Source organism: Microtus oregoni, unplaced genomic scaffold, assembly GCF_018167655.1.
Source record: "Microtus oregoni isolate MIOR12 unplaced genomic scaffold, Mior012 000065F_ref0000479, whole genome shotgun sequence".
Lineage (NCBI taxonomy): Eukaryota > Metazoa > Chordata > Mammalia > Rodentia > Cricetidae > Microtus > Microtus oregoni.
This window is the reverse complement of record NW_024543875.1, coordinates 4308236-4318526: the sequence shown is the minus strand read 5'-3', so window position 1 is coordinate 4318526 and position 10291 is coordinate 4308236.

Sequence of the window (10291 nt, the reverse complement as noted above, 5' to 3'; positions counted from 1 at the left end):
GAAAGACTAGGATCAAACTATATCATATGAAAAGAAGAAGGCCAATAAAAATTGGCATTAACCTTTCAAAAAGTTACTTCCTATCAGCGACAAAGGAGGGGGATACTTTATGTTGATGTTTATAAAAGGCTTCTCTGAAGGAGTAAGACTTGGAAGGATACTTTGTGTTGCTCTCCTAGAAACTTCCAGGACATAAATAGAAAGCTTGAGTAACGCAGAAGAGGAGGGTTCAGTGGACTTCATGTGCGTTAGCATGTGCCAGCACCGCTAGATGGACGACCATAGGAGGGGACAGTGGTTAACATATATGCGCAGATCCTTTAACATTCCCGCTGAAAGATGAGGTCAAATTTCCATGTCCCTTGACTGAACTTTTCAAAGCAATTCCATTCAATAGAACAAGGCAGAAACAATGGTACGGGACGCTGGAGGCTCGCTCCTAAATGGTGCTGACGCTTCAGCTTCTCAGATCTCTTCCCCTGGGAAAAATGCCCCATGTTATGAGGTCGCCCTGCAGCCAAGAGCGGCCCCTCAGTGGAGCCATGCCTATCTCACTGGGAGTGGATCCCCTGCCCTGTCAGTTCTCCAGACGGCTGCTGCCCCTGCTTGACCTTGAGCTGGGACCACGTGATGTAAGTTAATTAAAATTCCATGGTTTAGGTATTTGTGAGTGGACTGAGTGGTGGTCATGGAAGTTTGGGAATGGGAATTTGTAGGACTTGAGGCATGATTATGAAGGGGAAGGAAAAGTAGTTTGGGACACCTTGTCTGTAGACACTAAGATGCTGTCATCGGCTGAGATAGGGAATCTATGGGGGAAAGAAGGATGTAGGGATCAATGGTTCTGTTCCAGCAGTCAGGGGATGACGGCGATGATGGCCATGACATTGATAGTTCTGATGATATTGGTGACAGCAGGGATAATGACGGCGATGGTGGTAGTGAGCGTGGTGATGACGATGATGATGGTGGCAGAGCTGATAATAAAAATGGTGAAGGTGACGGCCATGGTGATGGTGGTGGCAATGTCTCAAATTCTTTGAACACTTACTCCGGGTTGGGCATCCTGATAACGGCTTTCCTATATTAACTCATAACAGTATGAGGGTGAATGCACTAAAGACAGGTAAGGGACACAGTCAGTAAATAAAGATCTATTGATCTGAGGGATTTCCAAGGTGAAGACTATCCAAACAAAATTCCCCCTGCAGAACATCTTTGACATCTGTTAAGCTGCAAATTTCTGTGCTCATGAGTGTATCGCCCCCCACACCCCCAACCTGCGGCGAGATCCAGGAATCTGTATTGTCAGTACTAGCAAACATAGAATGTCTGAGACCGGTGGCTTAAGACGGTGATTTTCAAATGCAGGCTGGTTCATGCGTGTGTTGACACTTTGACAGGGAGGCAGAGTTCAGTCCCCTGGCTCAGTTGGGTCAATAAAGTCAAAGGGGTTTGTGCATGGGGAGTGTATCCATACCTGTTACAGAGTTTTCAATCTCAAGTTTTCCTAGATGCTCCCTGATGTTTCAGAGCCCCGTACCCATCTCTCTACTGACACTTCTTTATGCTTGCAATGGAGAGCCAGTATGGAGATGGTGCGGGAACAGGTATGGTTTAATCCATGTTGGGAAGGTGACTCTTGCAGTGGTCTGCCAGCGGAGAGGAGTGGGTGAGAGGTCGGGACCACAGGACTGGTTCTGATGGCTCAGATGAGAGATGGTGACTCTGTAGAAAGTCCCCTTTCCTCTGAACAGAAGCAGTGGGTGGGGCTTCAGGCAGGTGTGTAGGGCTTCTCAAGGGCAAGGCCTGGTCCCATCCAGTGGCCACCACTCCCATCCTCTCCTAATTCTCTACAGCACGGAGTCTGGGTGTTTGGGATGGAAATCTAACAGGCTGGCTTTAACGGTGATCTGCTGTGTTCTTGTGGGGTGGAAATCAAGAGTTAATGCCTATAGCTGAAGTCTATATTTTGGGGGAGTTGTAGAGGAAAGTTCTTTTCCTTCCGAGCTCAGAACCAACTGAAAAAAGTGTCAAGGATGCGCCATTGTTACTGCTAAGAAGCTGATTGGTGTGTCTGGCTTTAAACCCAAGGCGAATGACTCTATGAACTTACCCACCCCGCAAGTGTCTTCTTTCCTCACTGGCAGTGTCAGCTCTGGGGGACACGCAGGGGCGCATTTGACCCAGTCAAGCAGATGACTGCTTGGGATAGAACGGGCAAGAAAAGAAAGTAAACTGAGTTCACTTGGCCTCTGCCACATCAACCCCAGCAGCTATCTTTATATATGAAGTTCAATGCAGTTCACCCTCATGCTGGGTGCTAGCATGTTTTCCTCTTGTATATTTATATATTTATATTATTATATTTATATATTTAAGTCTTTCCATTGGACTGCTGCTGAGGAGGGCTGGGAGCAGGCTGCAGACCATCAGAAACCCTGGTGGTGCCACATTCTCCATGGGGGAAGCAGCTGAACTTCAAGATAGAGTCCTGACATGAGCAGGTTGGCCAGTAGCTACTGTAGGGAACTCTGAGATGCTTCACCCAAAGTTAATTCACCATCGGCACTGGTGCTCTTTGGGGGGAAAGATCACAATCGCCTCGACTAAAACAGCAGCATCAAAGGCACCAGCGTCCGGGAAACCCGCTAAGGTCGAACACCTTTCAGGCAGAGCTGCCCTTCTGCTCAGGGAGCGGAGCTACCGCCCTCCTGTGGTGGGGAGACTCTCCACGCCGGGTAGCTGTGTGCTCCTGGAAACAACCCGTTCCTTGGCTGCACCCGAGACATGCTTTCATTCTTCTCTTTCTAGACCCTCCAAGTGAGTCATGCAAATAGAGACAAGATGGCAGAGTATGTCAGTAAAGTTATCTGGGATGCAAGGAGCTGGTAACTTCTGAGTGCTCCTGACTATTTAAATCTCTCGCGAAACTTACTTAGTATGCAATAGTATGAAACATTGTCTTTTGCTCAGATAACTGAACGTGGCCAAGATGATTATTACATAGCTAATTGGTAGGAATTACCAGCAGTTCACTTGAAGTTACAGACTCAATTACTTTTCAAGAGCAAAATTTTGTGTGTGTGTGTGTGTGTGTGTGTGTGTGTGAATGCGTGCACACATTTTCAACAAGTCTATCAGAAACCAGTGAAATGATTCACTTTCAGTCCATGGAATATGGACTGAAACATCTCTTTGTTTGGACAGCTCACTGTGGCCACTGATTTGGCAATTTCCTTATGCTATCAGGCTTGGAAGCAGAGGGGAAGAGGAGCCTGGCTCCGAGCCAGCTGGTCAGCCAAGCATAGAGAGGCACATGGGCGTCAGTCCAGTTAGAACGTGTCACCGTGTTTACAACAGAGGACTGTTTACTTCCCACTACATTAGTACATTTATGTTTTCCTAACGCTCAGAAGGCCAGCACTATTCAAACACCAGGGTGAAGCAGGCCTTAGCGGAGAGGGCAGAACCAGTCTTCCTCTTAAGGTCCCCTTCTCCAGGGAGTTTTTCTTCCTGCTCTACCTGCAGGGTCCCTTGGATTGGCTCAACTGCTTTTCTGTTCCTCCAATCAGTGGCAGCTGCTCCACCTACTTCCCACGCCCTCCAACCCGATACCCACCCCCAAGCAGCCTTCCTAGGGGTTGCTGCTGCTTCCTTCGTCTCCCCCTGTAGCTGGGTTGGGTAGGGATGACATTTTCTCATCTGGGTAGGAAATGGTAATGGCATTGCTGGCACTGGAGCTGGTATGACACCGTCTGTTCGCTTCCCAAAATGAAGGAGTCCGTATTCACACCATTTCCCTTCCTACCCCACTTCTTAATTATGGGATGGTCTGTATTAAATACTTATTAATAGTATGAATATCATAACTATAAATATTATTCATGGATAAACCAGGTATCATATGGTACTAAACATGATATTTTATATGGACCACACCTTCATAGCCTACTTTCTATACATGCCAATATTATATTTCTTTTCTTGTATATGGGTGTTTTGTCTACACATATGTCTGTATACCAAGTGCATAACCTGGTCACCACAGAGGCCAAATGAGAGCGTCGGATCCTCTGTACTGGGATTACAGATGGTTGTGGACAATCACGTGGGTGATGGTTGTGGACGGTCACGTGGGTGATGGTTGTGGACGGTCACGTGGGTGATGGTTGTGGACGGTCACGTGGGTGATGGTTGTGGACAGACACGTGGGTGATGGTTGTGGACGGTCACGTGGGTGTTGGCTGTAGACGGTCACGTGGGTGATGGCTGTGGACAGTCACGTGGGTGATGGTTGTGGACAGTTATGTGGGTGTTGGTTGTGGACGGTCACGTGGGTGATGGTTGTGGACGGTCACGTGGGTGGGTGTAGGTTGTGGACAGTCACGTGGGTGATGGTTGTGGACAGTCACGTGGGTGATGGTTGTGGACAGTCACGTGGGTGATGGTTGTGGACAGTCACGTGGGTGGGTGATGGTTGTGGACAGACACGTGGGTGTTGGCTGTGGACAGTTATGTGGGTGATGGTTGTGGACGGTCACGTGGGTGATGGTTGTGGACGGTCACGTGGGTGATGGTTGTGGACGGTCACATGGGTGATGGTTGTGGACGGTCACGTGGGTGATGGTTGTGGACAGACACGTGGGTGATGGTTGTGGACAGTCACGTGGGTGGGTGATGGTTGTGGACGGTCACGTGGGTGATGGTTGTGGACAGTCCCGTGGGTGTTGGTTGTGGACGGTCATGTGGGTGATGGTTGTGGACAGTCACGTGGGTGGGTGATGGTTGTGGACGGTCACGTGGGTGGGTGATGGTTGTGGACGGTCACGTGGGTGGGTGATGGTTGTGGACGGTCACGTGGGTGGGTGATGGTTGTGGACGGTCACGTGGGTGTTGGCTGTGGACGGTCACGTGGGTGATGGCTGTGGACAGTCACGTGGGTGATGGTTGTGGACGGTCACGTGGGTGATGGTTGTGGACGGTCACGTGGGTGATGGTTGTGGACAGTTATGTGGGTGTTGGTTGTGGACGGTCACGTGGGTGATGGTTGTGGACAGTTATGTGGGTGTTGGTTGTGGACGGTCACGTGGGTGATGGTTGTGGACGGTCACGTGGGTGATGGTTGTGGACAGTCACGTGGGTGATGGTTGTGGACAGTCACGTGGGTGATGGTTGTGGACAGTCCCGTGGGTGTTGGTTGTGGACAGTCACGTGGGTGATGGTTGTGGACAGACACGTGGGTGATGGTTGTGGACAGTCACGTAAGTGATGGTTGTGGACAGTTACGTGGGTGATGGTTGTGGACGGTCACGTGGGTGATGGCTGTGGACAGTCACGTGGGTGATGGTTGTGGACAGTTACGTGGGTGTTGGTAGTTGAACCCTGGCCCATGGAAAAGAAGCCAGTGCTGGTACCTGCGGAGCCTTCTCTTCAAGCGCTCATTTCACTGCAGCATCGGAGCCAGGCACAACCTGCACCATGTGTCTGGTACTAAAGCTTGTGAACCATTCAGGAATAGCTTCCTGGACAGAGAAGTTGTCTATTCCTAAACCCCATTCTCAAAGACTGACTGAATGCTGGGACACATGGAATCATGGAATCTCACTCACGCCTTCGCCTGACGTGATCTAGCAGCTCCAAGACTCACAGTGAGGTTTGGTCCTCAACTCAGGATCACATCCACACATCTGCCGTCTAGGTCTGCAGAAGTCTTCTGGAAGAGTTTCAGACCCCTGTTCAGCAGGCATTATCCTCTTCCAAACCCTAACAGCTGTGTAGGTCACCAGGCAGGTAAACATTTTCCAGACACAGAGATAGACAGCGCTTTCTCTCCAAACTCAAGCTGCCATTCAGCACAGTCATGTGGGGCCACTTGGGTCCCTTACAGTTAGAAGCCTCTTATCCTGCCCCACTGTGTGTGTGTATTGTACAATGTGACCATGAGCTCCTTGAGCTTCCTGCTTGCTTTTAAGAAGGAACTGGAGATCCTGCTGAGGGTGCAGCCTCCTTGGCTTCTCAGAGAGAGAGTTTGTGGTAGATTCAGTTGTGGGGCATGCCCCTCTGCTCTGCCTCCCAAGACTTGTTCCAAGATTGCATGGCTCCAGACACTATTCATGGGCCCAGTCTTCAAGTATATTGGGATGTGGAAGGTGTACAGTAAGTTGACAGGGTGCTCCTCCCTCCCCTTGGAGCTCTTCCCTAGTCTAGCTTTCTTCTGGGACAGTACTGTTCTCAAAGCAGGGTTTGTAGTCCAGGGCCACCCTGGCATGTCCTTGTTTGCTTGCTTTGTCTCCTGACTTCTTGCCAAGTGTCAAAGATCTTTCTCCAGAAGAGAAAATGTCACAATCACTCCCGATGACCTCAAACACCATTTCTTTTCATAACATGTCAAGAATGAATAGTGAGTGGAATAAATAGCACTGGCCCAACACCTTCGGGTAGAAAAAAAATCAGGACATAAGCAAGTAAAATTTTTAACAAGAACAGCCTGGTGCAGTGGGAATAAACTTGGATGCTTTAAGATTCTGTTGATTAGGAATGAAGGTTGCACACACACACACACACACACACACACACACACACACACCCAGAAAAGTCACCTGACTATATGTAACCAGCTGGTGAACCTGATGTGACCTTTGTCATGGGCTTAAGCCCAGGGCTCTTCATCAAGAACTGTTCTGGATTATGAAGAGAAAGTGATCAAACAGGTTTGACCAAGACTGCAGGATCAGGATGCATTTCATTGACTGTGCTGAGGAAATTGAGACTGCAGAGACAGAAAGGAAGGGCAGCGACTAACAAAATCAAAGGGCAAACAGAGACTTCCCATCCTGCCTTCTTTACTCCCTCTAGCTGGTTGAGAACATCCAGTGTGCACTCCGGTGAGGCACCAAGGACGACGCCAGGGCACGAGTGCAGAGGTTGTGACTTAGACGTCGCCCTTGGAAACAGTTTGCCAAGAGCACTTTGGGCCCTGGAAGGAAGTACAGGGAGGGAGGGGCCAGGGTCCCGCAGGACCTTATTTTTGAGCTGGGAAGGCCAGTCCCTACAGGAGCAACCCTGGGGAGGGCACTGCTTGATGACTACGCTGTAATGTGGGTAGATCCCATGGCTGAGAAACTGTAGTCTATGAACTGTGACTCCTCCTCTGTCACTAGGAACCAGCTCCTGGCTGGGGGTTTGGAAAACCATGTTCCAATGTGTGGTTTGTGTAACTCACATCAAGACATCTCCCATCTTCAGAAGCCACATGGAAGAAGTCAGCCACTCGCCAGACGTGTGCTACCTAGAGAAGCTTTCTAACAGGTCCTTCACTAACCTGGAATCCAGTCTGGAAATTAAAGTAAATGCTTTTCTTTGTGTTGGTTTTAATTCTTCCTTAGCAGGTTATTTGGAGTAACGCGAGAAGTAGAAGAAAACTGAGGATGTGGTTCTGACCCGAGGAGGGCCGGATGCTCATGTCTGTCCTCGTCTTTTCATGATGGTGAAAGTCATGTTGAAGTTAGGTCATTTAAGAATGAATTTATTAAAAGCTATTGCGGGTGCAGGCCACAGAGGAAGAAATGGTTCTTTGCTGCGACATGGAGGATCGGCTTATTTAACTCTGGGAACGGTCTTTGTGGGCACATTCCTGTGCTTCAGACTCTGGCCCTCCTCAGCCATCCCTGGTAAGTTTCTCATCTTGCACAGCTTGGTCCCAAACGCAGGTAGAGCAACCAGAAACCTGACCTGGGCAAGGGATCGCTCTGGAAAGAAGTAGGCCATTGCCTCTAGCTCCCTTCTCAGGTAGGAGAGCTCTAGGACCTCCCACTTCATTGATTTTACAAACCAAGGATCCAGGAGAAACAGGGGTTTCCTAGCATATCCCCGAGGATTCCAGTGGTGAGCAGCAGGCACTCGTTCTGACCCCTAAATCCCATGCGCCAATCTTTCACCAACTATCCTCTCCCAGGTAAGCCCAGAAGCCAAGCTTGGTAACAGAGGCGAGCTTATTATACACTTCTTTAATTCCCACTTTAAAGATATTAGGACAAAGCCTGCTCCTTCCTGTTGGGCTGGAAGTGGCCTATCCTCAACAGAAGTAGGGCAGGAAGTGTTGATGGCCACTACCTCACGTATTCCTGGAGTTTCCACAGCCAGTAGAGGCTTGGCCTCCCCATCAGTGGGCAGTGTGGCCTCGGCCAGAGCCCCAGCACAGACACAACTCCCCAGGAGATTGACAGGCCTACCCGGGCAGCTCCTCTGTCCTTTATCTCCAGCTACGAAAGTGGTGCCAGATTTTCTCATCAGCCACAGCCATGTCTCCAAATGGCTCTTCAGTGTCAGGCCCATCAGGAAATTAACTCATCAAGCTGTGACAGCTGCTAATTTTTCCCCTTCCATGTCAGATGGATCGCCCGCTGCAGCTAATCATGAATCACCCATTCCTGATTAGAAGGTGCTTCCGAAACATATAACTGCCACCCCGGCTAACTTCTTCTCCGTGTAAAATGATATCACCCTGGAGGAGTAGAAAACAGATTGTGTTCTGCAAGGTGGAGCAGGCTGCTTAGGTTAGCTTCGGCCCTCTTACATTAATGGGCTAAGATACAGTCAGGGGAGTGACAGCCACTGTTCTCTGGTGCTAACCCAATGGCCTTTCCTCTTCCTAGGACCCACCTGGGGCTGAGTCTAGGTTGACTCCTCAATCCTCTGCTTAAGCCTGCCTGCCTTCTGCCTTTCCCTTTTTCCCTTCTTCCCTCCCTTCCTCCCCTCCCCTCCCCTCCCCTCCAGGAAACAGGTGTAACACAGCTGGGACACAGGGATGTTTGTGTGGTGGGATTCTCCTAGTAGGAAGAGGGGTCAGGAAGAGGGGCTACTGGGGCTCGAGTCTTGGCTGTGCTCTAGGTGGAGAACCCTAACGTGGACTAAGGCCTCACCCTCCACCTTCTAGGACTTTGACAGTTTCTTTGCTTGAGGAAACCTTGTCTTATGTACCTATGGTCATTTGAGGGTCACGTTTTGAAAATAGCCCTCAGTGAGAAGCTGTTGACTGGTCAGGATCCCCACTGAAGGTATCTGCTAAAGTGGTGTGGCCAGGCTCCCCACAAATAGGATCTGTTGGGCCTGGGAATCCAGCTGGGCCCCAAGCGTTAACCCTGTTCGGTCAGCTTGGCCTGAGTCCCCATGTTAGATCTTTCTTTTTAGAAGGGTTTCCCCGTCATGACCAACCCAGCTCTCACTAGCTCTGGAGCTCAGTTCAATCCTGAGATCTCTTTTCTCTTACTGGAAGTATCTGGGGCATCTGTGACTGCTGTCTGGCTCTGGCTTTCACACACTTTCAGCTGGGAGGTGACAGGGATTCCCAAAGCTATGGGGCCCAGTCTTAGCGCATGTACTCGTCCTTCACGGGAAACCAATACACGAAAGCCTCACTCTCTGCAGAAAGCTGTCTGGTTTACTTTGTTGCTAGGGTGTTTAGCAGTGGCCACTACATCTCTCAGAGATGAGCGTGTGGATCAAGTGACACCACCACACTAAATGACCCTGGATGACAGGAAGTAGTATGTCTAGAAATGGCCACCTTACTTTGTGACCCTCCAAACTACCAACATTAAACAACTTTCAGCATGGAAGCTGAAGTCTAAACCATATCTGTAGTCTGACTTGGAAATCAGTCTTACTTGCAGAGATCCTGGAGGCTGGATCTCTCAATTGGCAGTAGATTAATATAATCAGTCTTCAGGGGTTTACAATCTCTACGTAAAAATGTCACTGGCTGGGCCTTTTCTTCTTTAAAATGGTCCCATTTTCCTTGACTAAGCCCTAAGGAAAGCTGTGAGCTCGCTGTGTTGTCTTACAGACAATCCATGCTGCCAGAAGTGTCCTCTGCTCACACACCTTGCCGTACCTCATTATTCCGAGGCACACATTTGTGTATGTGCTCCTGCAACTCCCTTACATTCCAATAGTTGTGCAATGAGAGAGAAAAGAGAGGTAACATTAACCTGGCTCTATAGGTAATTACAGGATACAGTAGCTTGGAGAAGCCTTTGCAATCCTTCTCAGCCGCAGAATACCTTCTGTACATTTTCTTTTTTTTTTTATGCAAAGACCTGCTCTTTTCATCGCGCGTACAACGTGATTGCTGGTTTGACACTGCAGGCTACACTGGTTTTATGAAGGATTAAATGCCACCTGAGACATATTTATCCTAAATAAATCACACACGGTAAACTACAGCATGTCAGTGTCAACGCCCTGGACGGCAGCGGAAAGGTTAGCCATACAGGGCTCGGCAAAGGCA